Source organism: Salmo salar, chromosome ssa01 (genome assembly GCF_905237065.1).
Source record: "Salmo salar chromosome ssa01, Ssal_v3.1, whole genome shotgun sequence".
Taxonomy (NCBI): domain Eukaryota; kingdom Metazoa; phylum Chordata; class Actinopteri; order Salmoniformes; family Salmonidae; genus Salmo; species Salmo salar.
Window position 1 is genome coordinate 16,229,518 of NC_059442.1, and position 25,116 is coordinate 16,254,633.

General features: G+C 44.2%; 1 protein-coding gene and 1 non-coding gene across 2 annotated transcripts in view; one reads left to right on the forward strand and one right to left on the reverse strand.

The window, feature by feature from the left end:
- The window catches only part of LOC106566507 (lysophospholipid acyltransferase 2), an 88,877-nt gene that overhangs the window by 53,114 nt on the left and 10,647 nt on the right, over positions 1–25,116 (reverse strand). The gene's annotated exons all lie outside the window — the stretch shown is intronic.
- Positions 249–324, forward strand: trnaa-ugc (transfer RNA alanine (anticodon UGC)). Its single transcript has one exon. It is a non-coding gene; the product is annotated as a tRNA-Ala (tRNA).

The following is a 25,116-nucleotide window of genomic DNA, read 5'->3' on the forward strand; positions in this document are numbered from 1 at the left end:
GTGGGTGGGGTTATATCCTTCCTGTTTGGCCCTGTCCGGGGGTATCATCGGATGGGGCCACAGTGTCTCCTGACCCCTCCTGTCTCAGCCTCCAGTATTTATGCTGCAGTAGTTTATGTGTCGGGGGGCTAGGGTCAGTCTGTTATATCTGGAGTATTTCTCCTGTCTTATCCAGTGTCCTGTGTGAATTTAAGTATGCTCTCTGTTTCTCTCAGAGGACCTGAGCCCTAGGACCATGCCTCATGCCTGGTCCCGTGTGGCTCAGTTGGTAGAGCATGGTGTTTGCAACGCCAAGGTTGTGGGTTCGATTCCCACGGGGGACCAGTACGAAAATAAAATAAATGTATGAAATGTATGCATTCACTACTGTAAGTCGCTCTGGATAAGAGCGTCCGCTAAATGACTAAAATGTAAAATGTACCCGACATGACTCCTTGCTGTCCCCAGTCCACCTGGCCGTGCTGCTGCTACAGTTTCAACTGTTCTGCCTGCGGCTATGGAGCCCTGACCTGTTCACCGGACGTGCTACCTGTCCCAGACCTGCTGTTTTCAACTCTCAAGAGACAGCAGGAGCGGTAGAGATACTCTGAATGATCGTCTATGAAAAGCCAACTGACATTTACTCCTGAGGTGCTGACTTGTTGCACCCTAGACAACTATTGTGATTATTATTATTTGACCATGCTGGTCAATTATGAACATTTGAACATCTTGGCCATGTTCTGTTATAATCTCCACCCGGCACAGCCAGAAGAGGACTGGCCACCCCTCATAGCTTGGTTCCTCTCGGTTTCTTCCTAGGTTCTGGCCTTTCTAGGGAGTTTTTCCTAGCCACCGTGCTTCTACACCGGCATTGCTTGCTGTTTGGGGTTTTAGGCTGGGTTTCTGTACAGCACTTTCAGGTATCAGCTGATGTAAGAAGGGCTATATAAATAAGTTTGATTTGATTTTTGATTCCACAGTATGAACCTCATACCAACGGTCAAACATGGTGGTGGTCGTGTGATCAAGTCTACATGAAAATGGCTAAAATGAAACAAAATGTTAGTTTTGGAATGACCTATTCAAAGTCCAGACCTAATCCTAATTGAGATGTGGCAGGACTTGAAATTAGCAGTTCATGCTTGAAAACACACAAATGTCGTTGAGTTACAGCAGTTCTGCATGCAAGAGTGGGCCAAAATTCCTCCAGTGACGTGAGAGACTGATCAACAACAGGAAGTTTTTGGTTGGAGTCTTTGCAGCTAAAAGGTGGCACGACCAGTTATTGAGTGTAAGGGGGCAATTACTTTTTCCACACAGGGGCATTGGGTGTTGCATAACTTGCATAAAATATGCAAAAGTAGAACAAATTTGAAAGGGGGCAAATACTTTAACGGCACTGTATGTAAAAACAACCGTTATGCTTTATGTATGACCTACATAGAAGACGAGTGTCAGCTAATTAACGATTTCACAAAATGAAACCAATACTCCATGCAAGGCTATCCTCAATCCCCCCTCAATGCCTGCTCATAAGTAACAACAAATCAAAAGTAAATAGAGAAGCAATGGCTTCCCATGCCAGCCAACTTCAAAAAGTGTTTACCTGACTGATGGTTTTAGATGTAATTTCACACTTTGATTACTATAAACTGTTCTCTTCGTGGAGTGGGTAAATGGTGGCTGGTGACATAACATGCTTACATTTATCATTGACTAATCTGTGGCCCGCAGTGGCAAAAATAGCAACCCAGCAATCAGCACGGTCCAGAAAATTGCAGAGATGGAGACCAAACAACTGTGAGAGAAAAAGCACTACAAATCTCATCCCATCTAAACTTACATGGGATAGCCTAAATTAAGACACCAATTCCAAAGAATCCCTGATATTAGCCTACACTTCACATTTTGGTGACATTCATTGCTTGTTTAACCGAACACACTGGTGTTGTCAGAAAACATCACATTTTTGTCTCAAAGAGTGATCTGAGTTGTGGCTATAGTGTTGAGACTGTTGGCCTGTGTGTTCCCCTGATCTTCTACAATCATTGTTTTTCTCAATTTCCTTCCTCTATTGAGCAGCTTGTTGCTAGGGAGCGCTGTTTCATCGTTAAGCAGAAAGTAGTTATTGATCGGTGGATTGAATGACATCCCTTTACAAGTGGTACCTGCTGAATGGACCAGACTACACTTCACTACTGACACTGTGTGTGTGTTGTTATAGGAACAGTGATCGAACACTCCATCAAGCCAAGAAACAGCCACATTTTCAAGTCATTACCAAGAAACATTGCGCTGCACAACCAGTGGTGTACTGGAGGGTAAACAGTTTAGCCCCCTCCCTCATTTTTTGGTGTGACAATTTACCCACCTTTTGCTGAAAACTGCAATGAAGGCAGGCTTTACTTTTTTCACAGGGACCGGTGATCAGAGTATATCACTACATCACTGTGTACCACACTACCATATTGCAAGCTAGAATAAACACATGACCACTCCTCTGCATCGATTCCTCTAACTACGGGTCAAAGGTGCAGACTGCTCTCCAAAGGCAGTAGTTGACTTAAGTGACCTATATTAGATTACACTACCCTCTAATCATAATAAAACCAATACAATCATACCATTGCAAAGCTGCTGAGCAATGACTGCATACAAATGAGGACAGGCTCTTAGCTGCCGGACATAGTGTCCTGACATGATGCTTGGTTCAGAGCTAATGGAGAGATAGGCGCGAGAGAAAGGAGCGAGAGAAAGGAGGAGAGCCAGGTGTCCAGAGGAGAGCTGACAGCTCTCTGCTCTCCTCCCGCTGCCAGCCCTCCACCACCCACAGCCATCAGGCTCCCTTCTCTCCTACACAACAATTAAACCTGAGAGAAAAGGGAGTAAAGAGAAAGCAGGAAAAGGGAATTGAGAGAGAGAAATTCTGTGGCAGAGGGAAGCGAAGAAAGAAAATAGAGGAGGAAGTTTGATATGAGTGAGAACAATACAGGGAGGCAGAAACAAGCGGGTCGGAAAAAAGCCTAAGTGTTGATGGAAGCACCGAGCATGCAGACTCATGAAGTGAAACAAAACTTGACAGAAATAAAGTTTGCTGGGTAGCGATAATTTTTTAAATGAGGTAAAAATGGAGTGACAGTGGAACATGCACAGTAGTTGTAGCTTTAAGGGGTTGATAAAGAGACTGAACTGACTGTCTCCTCTCCTGTGGTTTCCATAATGAGTTGCAGGAAGCCTGCTTATCTGAGCCTTCCACTCCAACCAGACACTCTCGTCACTCAGCTCCTCGGTGGCGTTTTACAGCGTTGCCCTACTCCAGGATAAACAGAATGCCACAGCAGTTCCTCGGCTTAACGCCAGTCAGTGCTAACTACCGCTTCCTACTGTAGGCCAACATCTGCATGCCGTAGCCTCCATCTGTTTCCACTGAGAAGGGTTAGCTAGGGCCCTGCTCCTCACAGATGGGGCCTTTTCTAACAGACACCTAAAGTGAGAGGAGGGTGAAGGGAGGAGTCAATCCCCAGTCTGGGTGGATCAGACTGAACCCAGGCGTGAGTGAGTGAGTGGTGAGTGAGTGAGTGAGTGAGTGAGTGAGTGAAATGGCATCAGCTCCTTTAGAATGTACACAAAAATGCACAGCCTCCCAACCATTTGCTAGCATGCCAAGACTTGCAAGCGCACATAAACTGACAATTATAGGTCTATACAAAAACACATAGGCTACACATACACTATATACATACATATACACATACATACAAAAGTATGTGGACACCCCTTCAAATTAGTGGATTCGGCCATTTCAACCAAAGAGCTCAGTGACTTTCAATGTGGCACGGCTATAGGATGCCACCTTTCTTGGTTCGTCATGAGAAATGCCAAGTATTGGCTGGAGTGGATTCTGGAACAGTCGATTACACTCTGGAAAAGTGGAAACGCAGCAAAGGGGGGGACCAACTTCATATTAATGACCATGATTTTGGAATGAGATATTCAACGAGCAAGTGTCCACATACTTCTGGTCATGTATTGTAAGCCTAATTATGCCACCAAGTACAGAGAGTGCCAACATTGACATGCAGAGCATAGTCCTCCAAAAATATGCCTTGAGTTTTCCCCATTCAGACTAGACTGAGAAAACAAAAAGCCATACACATCCTACTCTACAAAAAATTGAGAGAAGGCTTTTTGTGCACATGACAAATTTCTGGGATCATTTATTTAAGCTCACTTTACACGTTGCGTTTTATATTTTTGTTCAGCATAGATTAAAGGAAAATCCTCGTGTAGGTGAGAGGCTGTCTGCACAAAGGGAGCATTGTTAACATTGAAGACATTATCGTTTCTCTTCAAACCTGCATCCTCTCTTTCAGGGAATTGAAACTAAGTACATTTGGGCCACTGTGGTGGCTGAAGAGAGCTTCTGCTGCATTTTTGTCAGGGAACCAATCATAGCGCAGAAACATCAGAACAGTGAGAAAGAGAGAAGGACGATGATTACAACTAGTGTTGTAATGATGACAGCGCCAAGCATCATCAACAGAAGCAATGTCTGTCTAAATAACTGATATGAAAGTACGTACTCTGGAATACCATAACTGACCATGTAAAAACACATTCTAAAGCGTCTGTTATTCAGAGGGTAGAATCTATAAAGACGGCAACAGTAAAGGACAAGACACTGAATTATTAAGATGCACCAGTGTGTGTTTGTAAAGGGTCCTTCACTCCTCTGCACTGAACTGAAAACCCGGGATAGGTGAAAGCAAGATGGTAGATTGGGGATTTGCGTCACATATCAAGGTCATGCCATCAAGAAAGGAGATGCAGAAAAAGCCATTCTAGACAACAGAAATGCACCCATGGACTTCCTGGCTCTGTAATGTCTATACAAGATGGCGGTGGTCTTGGGTATGGCTCCCAAACGGACCAATGGACGGACTCCAGTAAAACGTGTGTATAAAAGGGTAAGAGAGTGATATATTTTAACAATGGGTGATAAAGAACAGATTCATCTATAATACAATATACTGGCATCCAATGTTGTAGCGCATGTTCATACAAAAATCTGAGGTCAAATTTCAGTAAAAACACATAGCATTGAGTGTTCCATAGCATTAGCATTGAGTGTTGTAAAGTTAATGATCAGAGCGAAAGTGATACATTCCCTCTGTATTCCTAACCGGATTGCTGGTCATTGTACCCAATGCTAACCACGTAGAGGAACAATTACCAAACAACCTCTGAGTGAGTGCTGAGCTAGGGAAGGAGGGCACAGGGGTGTTGCTGTCAACACAAACTTCTCAAGTGGCCTTCTGATGGCCACTTGAATTTAGCATGCAGGCTGTAATAAATCTGCTGTACTGCCAGCCTTGTTCAAGTGATGCAGATAGAGGTAGTTAAAGATGCCTATAGAAGCTGTGTGTGTGTGTGTGTGTGTGTGTGAGAGAGAGAGTGTATTTCTTTTACACAGCTATTTTGGTTCTCAGGAACAGGTGATAACTGCCTCAATTACTGGTGTTCACATATGTCACATTTCATTAATCACTTGCCATTCTTACTTTCTGGGCAGCCATGATTGAGAATTACCCTGTAATCAACAGGTATAATTACAACACCACTGAAAGGACTTGATTTGAAATTTCGTGCAGAGAGAATCATTTCGATGCATCTCATGAATGGAGAAGAGCTCTTTGAAGAAAGGCTTAGCTAATCTTATGAAATGCTTCAGACTTCCTTGAATATTGTTACGTTTATTTTGGGACACGGAATAGACAATCTGCTAAGCAAATACAATCGGTCTGTCCTTTTGCAGAGACATTTAGATTTGCCATGAATGTCAATAGCCCTGGTTACTCTGCCTGAAAAGGCATCTAACTACTACCTAACAGTAAAAAGGTCTGGCTGCTTCAACCTTCTGCAAAACATAGCCTAGATGAATTTGACAAAACATAGGAAATTAAGTTAAGGGTACTGAATCATCTATGACAAATAGCAATTGAAGTTTTCAAAGCGCACGTTACGCTTAGCGGTGTCTGAAAATGAAAGCACTAAGGTCAAGATGCACTTAAAGAGAAGCTTATGTGGGGGGTGGGAAGCATGAGGCCTTTCCCCACAACTAGCCACCTGCTAACATCCTACGCATGTGGCTAAAACAAGAGGCAGGATTATTTAAGCCTGAATAAAAGCCAAAGATAACTATGGCAGCATTTATTCACTTCAACCTCACCTGGATCTCCTGTATGGCCTATATCTGATGTTGTATGCTTAACTGTCAAATTGGCAATCGCAGTGCATTAAGCGGAAGCTATTTCATGGTTGTCATGCTAATGATAACCTTTGGAACCAAGATAATTAGCCTATTCAAGGCAATTTCTCAATTAACCAGCATGCCAGGAAGGCATGGAGATGAGTGACAAATGACAAGATAGATCTAGCTGGTGTGGACAGCAGAGAAGAAAGATGGCGAGGATAGTCATTGGTCTCACTAGAAGGTTCTTATGACAGGTTCTCAGAAGCTCCATTTCTTGGGCACAACAAGCAAGGAGCCAAGCAGTGTCTGACCACTTGGAGTTCACCGTCAATTCACTTCCTGACAGACATACACCATCTCGGTTTCTATGCATATCTTTGTCAGTGCTTTCACTTTAGTGTCAAGTGGAAGCATAGTCACAACACTGCTCAATGTTAGGGGAATTCCTTCAAAGAAACGCTTTGGCAACAGATTAAATAGTTAATTGTGATGAATGACAAAGCATGGGGTACAAAGGGTTTATGCGGGGGGGGGGGACTGAAGCATTTAACTTTGCGTCCTTTGCTTTTACGAAACCTCTCGGTTCACTGAACCTTGAACAATAGTGAGAAGAACACATCTCCCCGATCGCATTACAGTCAGCGAGACGGAATTCTTCTCTATGAGGAAACAATGTGTACTATGCAGGGTGGGCCTGACATGCTGCCAGTCAAACACAGACACTGAGGCCTGCAACACAGTCATTCTCAGCCAAGCAGGGTCAAAGTAAATAGTTTATTTCTGATTCCCGAATAAACTATCAAAACACAATTTTCTACAAATCTGTTTTGTTATGAAGACCACCGTTGTAAATTAGCCCTATAAAGAGTAGAGGTCCAGGAAAGACCTGGCGCTGTTGAAATGCCAGAAAGTATAAGAGCAAACAATGGCCGCCACACAGCCTCACCCACATTCTGCATTCATAAGTCATTCGGTGGCCCATGCCTCCACCGACGCCTTCTAGGGCATGCTCTTATGACTTGGCAGCAGCTGCCCTTCTTGTTTAGGAATAGCAAACAATCCAAGCTTTTCTTTGCCCACTGCTCAGTGTAGGCCTATGTGGAATTTAATTGTGCAAGGGAGGAGCTCATTTTGGCTGTCATGGCAACTTGCATCTAATCAACAGGGAAAGAAGGAGACGCACTAAGAAAGATGGTGGTGTCAAGAGGAGTGCTGAGTGCTCCCTTGGAACCAAAACAAAGTGTTCAATCGATTTGTTTTTAAACAGAAAAATTATATTTGTTTTATTCAACTGTTTCGACCAGCAAAAAGTAACTTTAAATCATTCCTTTCTGTTTACTTTGATCTGTGAAATCATTTTTTTTTTTTACATTTAGTTTCACATTAAATTACTTCACCAATGGATAGTGCAGCTTGCTATGGAGCAGGCAAGCAGACACTAGCAAGCAAACAAACATGTGGGTGCAGAGCGGCACCAGAATCAAAATAAAAACAGTTTACCCCTATTACAGGGGGCTGAGTCACTGGCGTTCTTCCATGCCGTCCCTGGGAGGGGTGCGTCACTTGAGTGGGTTGAGTCACTGACGTGGTCGTCCTGTCTGGGTTGGCGCCCCCCCTTGGGCTGTGCCGTGGCGGAGATCTTTGTGGGCTATACTCGGCCTTGTCCCGGGATGGTATGTTGGTGGTTGGAGATATCCCTCCAGTGGTGTGGAGGCTGTGCTTTGGCAAAGTGGGTGGGGTTATATCCTGCCTGTTTGGCCCTGTCCGGGGTATCATCGGATGGGGCCACAGTGTCTCCTGACCCCTCCTGTCTCAGCCTCCAGTATTTATGTGTCGGGGGCTAGGGTCAGTCTGTCACATCTAGAGTATTTCTCCTGGCTTGATGACTCCTTGCTGTCCCCAGTTCACCTGGCCGTGCTGCTGCTCCAGTTCCAACTGTTCTGCCTGCAGCTATGGAACCCTAACCTGTTCACCGGACGTGCTACCTGTCCCTGACCTATTCACCGGACGTGCTACCTGTCCCAGACCTGCTGTTTTCAACTCTCTAGAGACAGCAGGAGCGGTAGAGATACTCTCAAAGATCAGCTATGAAAAAGCCAACTGACACTTACTCTTGTGTTACTGACTTGTTGCACCCTCGACAACTACTATGATTATTATTATTTGACCATGCTGGTCATCTATGAACATTTGAACATCTTGGCCATGTTCTGTTATAATCTCCACCCGGCACAGCCAGAAGAGGACTGGCCCCCCCTCACAGCCTGGTTCCTCTCTAGGTTTCTTCCTAGGCTCTGGCTTTTCTAGGGAGTTTTTCCTAGCCACCGTGCTTCTACACCTGCATTGCTTGCTGTTTGGGGTTTTAGGCTGGGTTTCTGTACAGCACTTTGAGGTATCAGCTGATGTAAGAAGGGCTATTTAAATACATTTGATTTACCTTTTTGTTGTTAATAAATCCAATGTGAAATATGATAATAGTCTCCTTAGCTAGCATTGAAAAAGTAAATCATTGTTCTCTAATTAAAAATCTCTTTCCCTCATTTCTGAATGAGCCTGTAACATCAGCTTCAGTAGACTATACCTGCTTCAGAGGGAGGGGCAGGTAGCCTACACAGACAAGCAAAGATTTTCAGTTGGCAGGCAGACACTGGAATACATTTCTGAGTGACAGTGAGGGCTTTGCATAGGCACCTAGTTGGGTTTATTATAGGATTGAACAAAAAAAGATGCCGGGAGCGTAAAATAACGTTACTAACCAGATCCCATGCTTTTAAAATGCGTTCTCGGTTCTGTTCCTTGAAAAAACATTTACGGTTCCTTAACCAGGTGTTGGAACAGGTTCAAAACAATCAGAAATCCATAAATTGGCACTTCACTACATTTGCGCACAGCAAGCCAGTTCAGGTGCGTGTGCTTTCCGTCAACATTAAGAGGACAGAGAAACCAGGCACGTGATTGTAGGACTAATTAACAGAAATGAATGTAACCAAACAGCAGGGATGAACGGTAAATCTATTACTGGTGATATACACATACAGAAAACATTAACACCTGCTCTTTCCATGACAGACTGACCAGGTGAAAGATATGATTCTTTATTGATGCCACTTGTTAAATCCACTTCAATCAGTGTAGATGAAGGGGAGGAGACAGGTTAAAGAAGGATTTTTAAGACTTGAGACAATTGTGACATTGAATGGCACACATACACAATCTGAGTGTGAATGAGCAAGGTAAAAAAATGGAAGTGCCAGGTGCACCGGTTTGTGTCAAGAACTGCAACGCTACTGGGTTTCACGCTCAACAGTTTCCCGTGTGTATCAAGAATGGTCCACCACCCAAAGGACATCCAGCCAACATGACAACCGTGGGAAGCATTGGAGTCAACATGGGCCAGCATCCCTGTGGATGAGGGGGGGTGAAACTCAATATTAGGAAGGTGTTCCTAATGTTTGTTATACTCCGTGTATGTAATGGGGAATTTATCAAAATAAACAAAAAAGGGAAAACAATTACCACAAAACAATGGAAGCGCAAGAATTGGCGGGACACAGGTTAGCGCATTCTGGAGAGAGACAATTTCTTCACCACAAACCCCTCCCCTTCTTCTAGTCGCAACATTTCAAATAATATGCAAGACATTATCTTTTCACTGAGAGCTGCATCTCCATAATCAGCTAAGCCCATTGCCACAGGCGCTGCACAGATTGAAGGACTTCCCAACTAGGCACAGGCCTCCACACTTGTGATTTGAACCAATCCACAGCTATTGTTTTAAAAGAAACTAATGATCCTCTGTGGCTGAGTCAAGCTCTCTGGTTAAGTACGTTGAATAATTAAATGAATTTCTGTATAGACAGGAGTAATTATATCAAACTTTGACAAATGTATTTAACATCTCCTACGGTTACTGAAACTTGTCCTTTGCTTAGGATACTCATCACATTAGGAATTGTATTTTATCGTTAGCCTGCAAATACTTTATTATAAAAAAGGTGACTTTATACTCAGCACCCCCTACTCAAAACATCTTCCCACAGCTCTGGAAGCTACCAGCTTCATCTTGTATTGGAAAAGTGTTCTAGCCTGTAAGGACATTGTTTTGCGAACAGTTTCAACATGCATTGTGGCATTATTCAAGTGTGTTTAATTGAAGCCTGAGAGGGGAGCTGACAATGCAGCCCAGACAGCTCTAGCAACGAATGATTAACTGGAGCAGGTACTAACTAGCCTCTTCGCACTATAAAGAGGCTGCAGTAAGACAGACTTGATCCTTTCAGTCACGTGAGACATTTCACAGCACTGAATGTAACAAAAACTAAAGTACTGAATGCCTTAAAAAAAATAAAGTATAATTGTATCAAAAAAGTCCAAGTTTCGATATACCGTGCAACACTAGTGTTTATATACACGTTACCATTCCCATGACTGTCTATGTAATGTACCCGCCTACAGTCCATATCGCTTCAACATTGACAAAACAGCAACAGATGACCGACTAGTCTGACTGGCTGCATTCATCTTATTATTACATAACCAAAAAAGTATAACAATTTGTCACAACACACACACACACATTGGATAGGTCCAGTGAAATGTGTTGTATTTAAATGGGTCAGCCATAGTATTACGCCTGGAGAAAATGAGGGTTACATGTCTTGCTCAAGGCCACAGACACGTGTCACCTTTTCGGCTCGGCTATTCGAACCAGCAACCTTCGGTTACTGGCCCAATGCTCTAACCACCAGGCTACCTGTCGCCCTACTAGCTGTATATCTTTAGAAACACCCCCATGTGGTTCCATTAAACCTCCCCATGACATCACTACACACAGTATATCTTTAGAAACACACTACTATGTTAAATTAAACCTTAAATAGTGCTGCCTTCGCACACAATCCAAGATTAGAAGCACACAGCCCAGAAATAATCTCTTTGAAGAAGCACTACTTATTGGGGCCTAACTCCCTTCAGCTAGAGTCAGGCGATGATAAATATAGCCTCGTCACTCATTAGCATTTTGCCATTTTTCCGTGGAATACCGTTATGACATTTTCCCCAGCGCTCATCTTATTTACATCTGCTCCGATACAGGACATTGGCGAACGGCTGCGAAAAAAAGCTAAGTTGGCAGATCCATAGATCCAAATCTAGAAGGACAACAGCTGATGAATGGGAGAGAGAATAAATGAAGGTCGTGAGATGGAGAGAGAGAATAAATGAAGGTCGTGAGATGAGAGAGAGAGAAGAGGTTTAAATAGTCATACATCTTGTGCATCAGCAAAAAAATGTTAAATAAAGAGGTTTTATTGTCGCAATGTAGTATAGGATGTATATTATGACTATATTAAAGTCACTGACATGAACAGGAGACCTGTTTAAATGTAACACTGAGGCCAAGGACGTTGGCTACCTCATCACTGAAGCAGAACAAACCTTGACAGTGTAAACATTTAATTAAGCAATAAGACACGAGGGGGTGTGGTATATGGCCAATATACCACGGCTAAGGGCTGTTCTACACACGACGCAATGCGGAGTACCTGGATACATCCCTTAGCTGTGGTATATTGGCCATATACCACAAAGCCCAGAGGTGCCTATTATAAAACAGCAAATGTGGCTACTCTAGCCAACTGTACGGGTAGGCTAGTCTGCATGGGTAGGCTAGTCTGCATGGGTAGGCTAGTCTGCATGGGTAGGCTAGTCTTATTATGGATAAGAGCGAGAATATTTGTAGACACTCAATATTTATTGATAAGGCATACCTAGCTCATTACCATGCACTTTCTCCACCCTGTGAAGTTCATCATAACCCATTTGATCTGTAGCCTAATAAACAACATGGTTTCCTGAGTCGTAGTGGGAAGACCACACACATACAAATCTCATTACTGCTTTTTCATTTTACTGACAGAAATATCACACCATGTCGAACGAACACATCCTGTTATCACAGCTGTCGTGATTATTATTTATAAATATATACACTGCATATGGAAACGTCGTTGTTAAGGGAGAAAAATCTACCAAAATAAAATGCATAAATCTTTTTTACTGCAGTCTTTGGACAAAGACATCAAGGCTGTGTTGGAATCAGCAGGAGCCACAGTGGTACTGTTCAGTAGGCCTACAAGATGAGGTACTGGTGCTGTGATGAAGCTGAAAGCCCTAAATTCTTATTTCACTAACAGAAGACAAGGATAGGCCCCTCTTTCCACATTCTATTGCCCAGTCCAACTCTCAAACCTAATAAAAGCCTCATTCATGGCCAACACACCCACTGCAAGACAGTATGCTTTCAACTTTCATCTCCCCAGCCACACTTCTCCCCCCCAAAGCAAAGGACAACAACAAAAAAGACCGCTACAGAAGAGAGGGGAGGCGGGGGTTGCATGTCTACTCAGGTTAAACATCACAGCATGCCACACACCTGCAGCGAGACAGGGGCTTGGCCTATGCCATTGCTCTGCTTTGAGTCTGGGTAAGAGCAGAGAGAAGTAAAGTCTTTAGCTTCTATGAGGATTTCATCAGTCTGCCTCCCCAAGTCAGCCCCTGACAATCAGGATTTCATCAGCAATGAGAAAGGTACAGCCCCAGTCTGTATTCACTGCAACAAGTGTATTTTCTGTGAGAGTACAGTCAGGGTTTCCATTAGCCGGTAATAGCAGGATTCTGGCCAATTAAAATAAATGAAAAGCTGTTAAATAAAATTGCCGCCTGCAAATTGTCCTGGAGAAGAAAGTTCCCATTGCGAAATAATGCATTTTAGCCTATTGATTGATTAAAATATTACTGGATGTAGCCAGAGAGCTGCTGATACAACTCAAACAGCTGTTTGTTGCTGCTGGAGTGAAACGTGCTTTAATGAGCCCAATCATTGCCACAATTAAAAATTACTATTTCCCCCCCAATTGGTAATTGAAGCGCGCTTTCCATTCAAGTGCATAGACAACTAGGCAGGCTTCAGTGCATCACGTTGCAATGAGCTGGAGGCAGTACACATTTTGAAAACATATACTTCAATTGTTTGAAACCTGAAAGTTTTACTACATATTATTATGGAGGCAAGTCTTACCTTGCTTCAAAGTAGCCTAGCCAAAACCCAACCAAACTTGCAAGCATTTATTTTATAAAAGACTCCATACGCCATTGAAACGAGTAACCTTTTTCTCTCAACCTGTTCTATTGGTTTTCAATTCAATTCTCTTTCATTGTCCAGCACACAAAGGCAAAATCCTACGCAAACTCGGCAAAAAAAGAAACGTCCCTTTTTCAGGACCCTGTCTTTCAAAGAATTCTTAAAACTCCAAATAACTACACAGATCTTCATTGTAAAGGGTTTAAGCACCGTTTCCCATGCTTGTTCAATGACCCATAAACAATTAATGAACATGCACCTGTGGAATGGTCATTAAGACACAAACAGCTTACAGACGGTAGGCAATTAAGGTCACAGTTGTGGAAAGTTAGGACACTATAGAGGCCTTTCTACTGACTCTGAAAAACACCAAAAGAAAGATGCCCAGGGTCCCTGCGTGAACGTGCCTTAGGCATGCTGCGAGGAGGAATGAGGACTGCAGACGTGGCCAGGGCAATAAATTGCAATGTCCGTACTGTGAGACGCCTAAGACAGCGCTACAGGGAGACAGGACGGACAGCTGACCGTCCTCGCAGTGGCAGACCATGTGTAACGCCTGCACAGGATCGGTACATCCGAACATCACACCTGCGGGACAGGTACAGGATGGCAACAACTGCCCGAGCTACACCAGGAACACACAATCCCTCCATCAGTGCTCAGACTGTCCGCAATAGGCTGAGAGAGGCTGGACTGAGGGCTTGTAGGCCTGTTGTAAGGCAGGTCCTCACCAGACATCACCTGCAACAACGTCGCCTATGGGCACAAACCCACCGTCGCTGGAACAGACAGGACTGGCAAAATGTGCTCTTCACTGACGAGTCGCAGTTGTCTCACCAGGGGCGATGGTCGGATTTGCGTTTATCGTCGAAGGAATGAGCGTTACACCGAGGCCTGTACTCTGGAGCGGGATCAATTTGGAGGTGGAGGGTCCGTCATGGTCTGGGGCGGTGTGTCACAGCATCATTGGACTGAGCTTGTTGTCATTACAGGGAAGACATCCTCCTCCCTCATGTGGTACCCTTCCTGCAGGCTCATCCTGACATGACCCTCCTGCATGACAATGCCACCAGCCATACTGCTCGTTCTGTGTGTGATTTCCTGCAAGACAGGAATGTCAGTGTTCTGCCATGGCCAGCGAAGAGCCCGGATCTCAATCCCATTGAGCACGTCTAGGACCTGTTGGATCGGAGGGTGAGGGCTAGGGCCATTCCCCACAGAAATGTCTGGGAACTTGCAGGTGCCTTGGTGGAAGAGTGGGGTAACATCGCACAGCAATAACTGGCAAATCTGGTGCAGTCCATGAGGAGGAGATGCACTGCAGTACTTAATGCAGCTGGTGGCCACACCAGATACTGACTGTTACTTTTGATTTTGACCCCCCCCTTTGTTCAGGGATACATTATTCCATGTCTGTTGAACTTGTTCAGTTTATGTCTCAGTTGTTGAATCTTATGTTCATAGAAATATTTACACAAGTTTGCTGAAAATAAACACAGTTGACATTGAGAGGATGTTTCTTTTTTTGCTGAGTTAATTAGCAACCCATGTTAGTTGTTGCATCTTTAGATCTCCCCTCTTTCTACATTTCTAATGTATATATTAATCTCGATCACATGAAACTGCTCAGTGGTGTTTTCCTGCTAATTGCATTATGGAATGAACATTCGCGCAAAGCCTACCTCCTACTGCTGCGCTTAAAGAAAGTGAATAAATAGTATATCAACATGTTATGCTAAATATTCTGATCTGTTACATGACCCTCATTGTTTAAAAAAATAAATACAATTTAAATGTAAATATAGGGATGTAGCCTAGGCCTCCTGGTTGTATGAATTTGAGATCTATCGTTCCACAACTGTCCCAGAATCTGTTTGAAATAGGCTTTCTTTCTCACACAGAACAATCTGACCAATATAATAGGTAGATTGTTCTACTATGTGGGAAAGTGGATTGACAAGTTTGAGGAAGCCAATTTTCACCATAAAAAAATATTAAAAAATGCACCTTCATGTAATGCTTTATTATGCATCCTCGCATTTGCAGACTTATGTAAGACAGGCTACTATTCCTAATGTGATGATTAGATTGGATTAGTGTTAACAAAATGTTACAAACTATATGATACCAGTCCAAGTATCGCAATACAACGGTGTAAAAAAATAAATAAATCTATGACCTAGCATCCTGTTCGTCCTGTCCCCCAGACACTTGCTCACGTTTTCTGAAAGCTCTCCAAAAACCTAGCACTGAAATTCACACTTCTACTCAATACTGCATAGAATGGCTGATTTGCTCATATTTGCAAAGACCTACCTGTGATTTGGCTGGAGGAATATATACACTGAACAAAAATATAAATGCAACATGTAAAGTGTTGGTCCTACATTTCATGAGCTGAAATAAAAAAGTACCCATACATTTTTCCATATGCACTAAAACCTTATTTCTATCAAAATGTTGTGCACATCCCTGTTTGTGAGCATTTCACATTAGCCAAGATAAATCAATCCATCTGAGAGTTGTTGCATATCAAGAAGCTGATTAAACTGCATGTTCATTACATAGGTGTACCTTGTACTGGGGACAATAAAATGTACAGTTGTCACTCAACAATGCCACAGATGTCTCAAGTTGAGGGAGTGTGCAATTGGCACGCTTACTGCAGGAATGTCTACCAGAGCTGTTGCCAGATAATTTAATGTCTCTACCATAAGCCGCCTCCAATGTTTGTTTTGGAGAATTTTGCAGTACGTCCAACCAGTCTTACAACCGCAAACCATGTGCATGGCGTGGTCAAGCGGTTTGCTGATGTCAATGTTGCTTACAGATTGCCCCATGGTGGTGGTGGGGTTATGGTATGGACAGCCATAAGCTATGGACAACTAACAATTGCATTTTAAAGCGGTGGAAATTTGAATGTACAGAGACACCTTGACAAGATCCTGATGCCCATTGTCATGTCATTCATCCGCCGCAATTACCTCATGTTTCAGCATGATAATGCACAGCCCCATTTCGCAAGAATCTGTACACGTCCCAGTTCTTCCATGGCCTGCATACTCAGACACATCACCCATTGAGCATGTTTGGAATGCTCTGGAGCAACAGCATGTTCCACTTCTCGCCAATATACAGCAACTTCGCATGAGGGAAATGGTGGTCACACCAGATACTGACTGGTTCTCTGATCCACATCCCTACCTTTTTTTAAGGCATCTGTATTCCCAGTGAAGTGAAATCCATAGATTTCAAAGGACTGATTTCCTTATATGAACTGTAACTCATTAACTGGTTGTGCCACCTTCAGCTGCAACCAAATATTTCCTGTAGTTGATCAGTCTTGCTGCATGACCCAGCTATCACCACCATGCGTTTGAGGTTCTTACTGTGGAATGCAGTGTTTGTCAGGCGTAACGTGACCCGTGTCGTCCAGAAAGTTACACTTTTGAATCATCGGTCCATAGAGAAATCTTCCATGAGTCTCGATCATCCAGGTGCTTTTTAGCAAACTTGAGTCAACTTTTTGGATAACATAGGTCCCATTATGCCAAGCGAAAACCAAACACTGCCTTCCTCAGTAAGAATCTCATACCAACGGTCTAGCATGGTAGTGGTAGTGTGATGGCTTGGGGATTGTTTGCTGCCTCAGAAGGAACCATGAATTCTGCTCTGTATCAGACAATTCTACAGGAGAATAAATCAGGTCATCCGTCGAAGTCATTCAACAAGACAAGGATCCAAAACACACAAGTCTGCATTAAAATGAAGTTTTGGAAAGGCCAAGTCAAAGTACAGAATTAATCCCAATTGAGATGTTGTGGCAGGACTTGAAACAAGCAATTCATGCTTAAAAACCCCAAAATGTTGTTGAGTTAAAGCAGTTCTGCATGGAAGAGTGAACCAAAATTCCTCCGCAGTAATGTGGGAGTGCTCAACAACTACAGGAAGCATTTGGTTGGAGTCATTGCAGCTAAAGGTGGCACAACCTGTTGAGTGTAAGGGGGCAATTACTTTTTCCACAAAGGGGAATTGGGTGTTGCGTAACTTTGTTAATGAAATAAAATAAGCATTTGTTTTGTCATTTGTAAACTCAGGTTCCCTTTATCTAATATTAGGTTTTGGTTGAAGAGCTGATAACGTTCAGTATCAAAAATAGAGAAATCAGACAGGGGCTTTGACAGCAGTGTATACAAAATGCATGTGAATCCCGATAGTAAGAAAAAACACCTCAGGGAATATGGGTCATATTTTTTTTACCGTTTAGGCTAGAGACAAGTCGTTTTCCTTGTTGTAAAGCTGCAAGCATGCCAGTCACGAAGCACTGCTCCATTTTCCCGCTGACACTCAGAGGCTGCATGACAGTGAACTTGTAGTCTACTCAGACTGGTCTATGCTCTCAGTTATAACAGGCCATGAAATGATACAACGTAGCAACATTGCTCACTGCTCCAATTTAACAAAATGTACAAATCTAGCAGAAGATTCATGAGGGTCTGGATCCCCGCTCGCCAAAACAGCTAAATGATATATAAAAATCTGACTGAGGAATAGACGTGAATGAAGAGCAGACGGAGAGCAGCAGGTGAGTGTGGGCTGCTGGGAGAAGCAGGTGAGTGTGGGCTGGTGGGGGATGCTGAGAGCAGCAGGTGAGTGTGGGCTGCTGAGAGCAGCAGGTGAGTGTGGGCCGGTGGGGGCTGCTGAGAGCAGCAGGTGAGTGTGGGCTGCTGAGAGCAGCAGGTGAGTGTGGGCTGCTGAGAGCAGCAGGTGAGTGTGGGCTGGTGGGGGCAGCAGGTGAGTGTGGGCTGGTGGGGGAAGCAGGTGAGTGTGGGCTGCTGAGGGAAGCAGGTGAGTGTGGGCTGCTGAGGGAAGCAGGTGAGTGTGGGCTGCTGAGAGCAGCAGGTGAGTGTGGGCTGCTGAGAGCAGCAGGTGAGTGTGGGCTGCTGAGGGAAGCAGGTGAGTGTGGGCTGCTGAGGGAAGCAGGTGAGTGTGGGCTGCTGAGGGAAGCAGGTGAGTGTGGGCTGCTGAGGGAAGCAGGTGAGTGTGGGCTGCTGAGGGAAGCAGGTGAGTGTGGGCTGCTGAGAGCAGCAGGTGAGTGTGGGCCGGTGGGGGATGCTGAGGGAAGCAGGTGAGTGAGGGCCGGTGGGGGATGCTGAGGGAAGCAGGTGAGTGAGGGCCGGTAGGGGATGCTGAGGGAAGCAGGTGAGTGAGGATTGGTAGGGGATGCTGAGAGCAGCAGGTGAGTGAGGGCCGGTGGGGGATGCTGAGGGAAGCAGGTGAGTGAGGATTGGTAGGGGATGCTGAGAGAAGCAGGTGAGTGAGGGCCGGTGGGGGATGCTGAGGGAAGCAGGTGAGTGAGGATTGGTAGGGGATGCTGAGAGCAGCAGGTGAGTGAGGGCCGGTGGGGGATGCTGAGGGAAGCAGGTGAGTGAGGGCCGGTGGGGGATGCTGAGGGAAGCAGGTGAGTGAGGGCCGGTGGGGGATGCTGAGGGAAGCAGGTGAGTGAGGGCCGGTGGGGGATGCTGAGGGAAGCAGGTGAGTGAGGGCCGGTGGGGGATGCTGAGGGAAGCAGGTGAGTGAGGGCCAGTGGGGGATGCTGAGGGAAGCAGGTGAGTGAGGGCCAGTGGGGGATGCTGAGGGAAGCAGGTGAGTGAGGATTGGTAGGGGATGCTGAGGGACGCAGGTGAGTGAGGGCCGGTGGGGGATGCTGAGGGAAGCAGGTGAGTGAGGGCCGGTGGGGGATGCTGAGGGAAGCAGGTGAGTGAGGGCCGGTGGGGGATGCTGAGGGAAGCAGGTGAGTGAGGATTGGTAGGGGATGCTGAGAGCAGCAGGTGAGTGAGGGCCGGTGGGGGATGCTGAGGGAAGCAGGTGAGTGAGGGCCGGTAGGGGATGCTGAGGGAAGCAGGTGAGTGAGGATTGGTAGGGGATGCTGAGAGCAGCAGGTGAGTGAGGGCTGGTAGGGGATGCTGAGGGAAGCAGGTGAGTGAGGGCCGGTAGGAGATGCTGAGAGCAGCAGGTGAGTGAGGGCCGGTAGGAGATGCTGAGAGCAGCACGTATGTGAGGACTGGTAGGAGATGCTGAGAGCAGCAGGTGAGTGAGGGCTGGTTGATTACAGCTGCCACGTGATGTGCGCATGAAAGTGAAGTGGATATTATTAGACCTGCACATACAACAGGCTGTTGCTTCAATTAAACTGAATCTATAAACAAAACTGACTTTATAAACATTTTCTAACAGGCGCCAGCAGGTTATTTAGATCGGTAGGGCAGAATAAGCCGGTAGTATCATATGAAACGGTACTCTAAGATGTTGGTATCATAACGTACTGTGATATTAGCGGGGTACCGGTATACAGTGCAACACTAGATTGAGTTATATTATTAGTCTAAATTAGGGCTATCCAATCACAGTTCACAAAAAAAGACAGATCAATGCTGTGCGTAGTGGATTAAAGTAGGCCTAGGCTAGATCAGATCGCATACAAGGAATTCTACTACACTTAATATGACTGGAGACATTAGCTAAATTCTTTTTAAATAGGACAAAAGTTTGAGGGTAGCCTACTCTGCTGCCACTGACAAACAGATGAATAAAAGTTACGGTGTCTGATCCATATAATAGGCCTACTAAAAGACAAATAGAATGACGTCCATCTAACCTGGACGAGGAAATGACTGTCCAAAAACAAAACGAGTGGCACTGACCCAATGATAAAGACCGTGAATACGCACACTCAACCCTAGGTACAACTACTCTTATTGAACAGAAATCATTTCTCAGTTTAAATGCTAAAAAAAGGTAGCAGAGGCAGTGACCAGACAGATGTAGAAAAGGACTGTCAAAATGGAAGACAAATGCCAGGTGAACAGCAATCATTTGGATTCATTCAGTTTGCCATGCATGTGCTCCTGAAGAAAGGGATAGCTGGAGGCAGTGTAAAGCTGAATAGAGTTTAGAAATACATTGTGTAGCATGATAGCTGGAGGCAGTGTAAAGCTAAATGGAGAATTTTTTTATTTTTTGGGAGAATAGCTTAGAGCTCAATCCTTTCTTTTAAAGTGACCTCTCTCCAGTACAAAGAAAGGACCACTGGCTGGCTCACACACACACACACACACACACCCCCTGCGGCGCGTTCCTCTCTGTGCTGATCTACTGAACACAGGCAGGCTCCGCGGCCGAACCGGGCTATTAACAGCCGGAGGATCGTCAGGCATTTCCCACAGGGCGGCCAGCACACAGCCTCAGAGATACTACCTTAGTGTACGTCCTGACATCCAACTACACACACAAGCAAGCCCATGCAAGTACACAGCCAGTGTGTGTGTACCTGGAATCTGGGGTATTGACATGGCCTGAGGCATAATAAAAATTCACGTGCAATCTCCCATAAAACCTCTTAACATAAACTAAAGCCAGCTTCTCTCACCGTATCCTTCCTCTTACCAAAAGGCAGCGTTTTATACTGAAAGTGAACACATTCGAAACAATCTGTTCCCACTAAACACATTGTTTGTGTTGCAAGCTACCCAAATACAGGCTAACATTATTCAGCCCAAACATTATATGGACTTAGATTTCTGACACGTCATATGTGCCTTACAGAGAGCTTCCTGTGTGGAGGTCTGGAAGTGGTTCATTAAGGCTGCTAGGAAATGTTATGGTGATTCAATTTGGGACTGATACATTTGTTTGTCTTGATGTCACAAGCATTTCCATGCAGGAGCTATGTAACCATGTCAACAGAGAGTAAGCATAGCATCTAACAGAAAGAGAAAGGAAGGGACAGAGAGGCAGATGCTACAGAGAAAGGCAGGAGAGACAGGGAGAGAATGCCTGTGTGGGTTGTTTTACATTATATCAAATGGACAACGTGTGTGTGTGTTTGTGTAGGTTCACTGTACATTGATGAGCAGCATCAAAAGCCACAGCTGTACAGTGTTTCTATGTCCTCAGTGAACATCCCTTTGTTTTTCTCCTCTGAGCCCGCCATACCATTTTCCTTTCTCGACATTGTTTGACGCCTCCAAAGTTATGCGCATATATCAGCTGAACTGGCTTACTTATGTAGGCAATATGACTTATTTGCATCGATGCAGTCCTCGCTCACTGGCTGTCAGCTAACGCAGGAGTCAGACTGAGGTGTTCTACTCTGTCAGGAGGCCTGTGACTCAGCCTAATAGGATCATGGATGGCTCTGGCATCAGTCCAAATAGCCAATAGTTTCTCTGTTGTTCTGATGCTTGGAGTGTGCTGCAGCAGTCCCAACCCAAGCAGTTCTGAGATGAAACCTAACCACAGTGTGAGGGAGTACATATCGTTACATAATACTACTTACAAAATGCTGTGCCAGGACAATGATGTCATTGTGTTTACATTGTGGTTACAACGTACACAAAGGTTCAATTTACATGTCATGGAACCTCTCATAGCCAGGAGGTCAGGGAGCAGTTGAAGTGAGGTTTTACCTGAAGTGCAGTATCCCCTGGAAATTTACAGTAGGCTAACATGTAACTCTACATCACATTTTGAGTGGTGTGCTTCTAGCGGTGACTGCTTGGGTCTTTCCAGGACTGTTTACACACTTGTTAAAATATGTTCCCCTCAGAGCTCCATTTATCCTGGGTGAGGACAAGTTTGTCCAGGAATAGTCTAGAATCCACCCCTCAGGCTTTAGGAGAGACCCTGGAGTCTGACTCACCTCAGCGGTGCCTGGGTTTGAGCCTAAGTCACTGCCTACAGTAAAACCCGATGGGCCCCTTCAGTGACACCAGCCTGGCTTCAGGAAACCAGCTGACTGCAGCATATGGGAGCAGTGCCAAGAGGCAAAGGGGTTTGTCTTTCGGACATTGTAACTCAGGGGGCCTGGTGTGGCGGCAGTGACTCGGAAAGGCTGGTAAGGCTTCATGCGTTCCCATGCTAACGCTGGGAGACTGAGGAATAGGCTGGCCATCTCTCCTTTCCTATTCACACAAAGCTGAGGGGACAAATAAAATAAAACATTTAAAAACAAAGTCACATTACACAGCATGAAAAACAGCCTGCACTTGGGTGTTAATGTTTCAAATACATAACCCAACTTTCACTGTTTTACCGTTCATTCAGACACGCGGCCTTGGTCAAAATCCTGTAGTAACCTTTAAATCAGTACAGAAAGTTCAAAGACGTGCGTTTCGCAACACTAGCTCAGCAGTAGACCTAGAAAATGGTTTTGAAATCTGTCACCACTGATGGTCTACTGCAGCGTTTACAGCCTAAAAATTAACCTACCACCTTACTTCCTCATTTTCTCTTAAGATACAGAAACCAAAGTCCTTCCTCTCTTCTTTAATTCATGCTCCTTGGTGCTTCTACCTAAGAGCTTTCTTTTACTCGTTCTGTGACCTTGCAAGCAACCAAGTCAGACCGCTAGCCTGCTTTTGGCTATCGTCATGATGTTAGATATTCTGTTTGTACCTTTGAAACTATTTGCTTGTATCAGGGTATGCAAATATCCCTTGTCTAAAGTGGTGTGGGGATTTGAAAATCCCATCTGTGAAGGGACATTGGTGGGGGAATTTCCATAGGGTGACTTTGTTGTGTTGAAAGAAAGGACTCCGACTAGAAGAGACCTTTTCTGAGCAGCCAGCCACTTGTTTTTCCCTACCTCTACTAGGATAAATTACACTTTAAAAATCGATGTGCATTGTCTCTGCAGGGGTTTAATTTCGGTTTGTGGTCACAACCAACGAGCGCCATGGCAGACATTTTAAGCATCCTAAATGAACAGCTATTAGCCTCTGTCACACACTGGGATCAATTACCCTGAACACCTCCTTGATGTTACTGGCCAGAGTGAACGCGTTCGCCATCTGTCCATTGGGAGTGTGTGTGGACTAGAGGTCTTCATGGATCCACCTGTACCCGAATACTGAGACCGAGATCCATAATTCTAAATCATGTCTGCTCTTGGATTGTCATGGGTATCGGGCACGTGTCATTTTAACTGACTTGTCCGGAAGAACCCGAACCCCTCTCCCGCTTTGGTTAATAAAGTAGCTTTAGAAAATTACTTTTTTTGCTGCTTCCCTCACTCGGTTTGAACCGGGTCCGATCTATACAGAACGGGTCTAGATGTCCTCGAGTCCATTGGGAATGGGTCCGTATATATAATAACACAGATTCCCGGTCGGAATATTATCGCTTTTTTACGAGAAAAATGGCATAAAAATTGATTTTAAACAGCGGTTGACATGCTTCGAAGTACGGTAATGGAATATTTAGACATTTTATGTCACGAAATGCGTCGTGCGCGTAACCCTTATTTACCCTTTCGGATAGTGTCTTGAACGCACAAACAAAACGCGTTCAACTATGGATTATTTGGGACCAAACCAACATTTGTTATTGAAGTAGAAGTCCTGGGAGTGCATTCTGACGAAGGACACCAAAGGTAATAACATTTTTCTTATAGTAAATCTGACTTTGGTGAGTGCTAAACTTGCTGGGTGTCTAAATAGCTAGCCCTGTGATGCCGGGCTATCTACTCAGAATATTGCAAAATGTGCTTTCACCGAAAAGCTATTTTAAAATCGGACATATCGAGTGCATAGAGGAGTTCTGTATCTATAATTATTAAAATAATTGTTATGCTTTTTGTGAACGTTTATCGTGAGTAATTTAGTAAATGTTTAGTAAATTCACCGGAAGTTTGCGGGGGGGTATGCTAGTTCTGAACGTCACATGCTAATGTAAAAAGCTGGTTTTTGATATAAATATGAACAAAACTTGCATGTATTGTATAACATAATTTCCTAGGCGTGTCATCTGATGAAGATCAAAGGTTAGTGCTGCATTTAGCTGTGGTTTGGGTTTATGTGACATTATATGCTAGATTGAAAAATGGGTGTCTGATTATTTCTGGCTGGGTACTCTGCTGACATAATCTAATGTTTTGCTTTCGTTAGTAAAGCCTTTTTGAAATCGGACAGTGTGTTTAGATTAACGAGAGTCTCGTTTTTAAAATGGCGTAAAATATTCATATGTTTGAGAAATTGAAGTAATATTATTTCTAAGGTATTTGAATAACGCGCCACAGGATTCCACTGGCTGTTACGTAGGTGGGACGATTTCGTCCCGCCGACCCTAGAGAGGTTAACAAAGTAAAATGTAAAAGAGAACGATATCAACCCTCAAAGCGCACACTGAAATAATTTGCTGCTGATAAATAGCCATAACAAACTCATCATTACACTATTGTGGTCTTTCTAAATTAAATCACTCTTTACCCTCCTTATAATTCATTTAGGCCTAATTTAAATTACATTGTGAAGTAAGGTGCACAAGTGTCACCCATTCCATTAACTTGTCATTCATTCAGTGAGGAGAGAGACGCATTAGTACCTGGCTGGGTACCAAAGTCATACAGCACATTGCCTTGGCGGGTTAAATTAGTAATAGGTGTGGGGGATTTATTTTAAATAGATAAAGGCTAAATACTTTTGTTTGTGATTTCAAAAGTCATGGAAGGAGCAGAACATTGCTTTTTATTTTATTTTTTATTTACAAAATCTAACTTCAGTGGCCGTTGGCGGTTAATGGCATGTTTGAGGGGAAAGGTTCCCAGAATGCTGCGCAAGCAAGATGACTTCATTGCTACGGTTAACCCATACTGTTTTTAAACACTCAAAACTAGTGAAACAGCTCAACAAAATAGATCTCCCTCAATAGCCACATGCAGAGTGAGATAGTATAAGGTAGA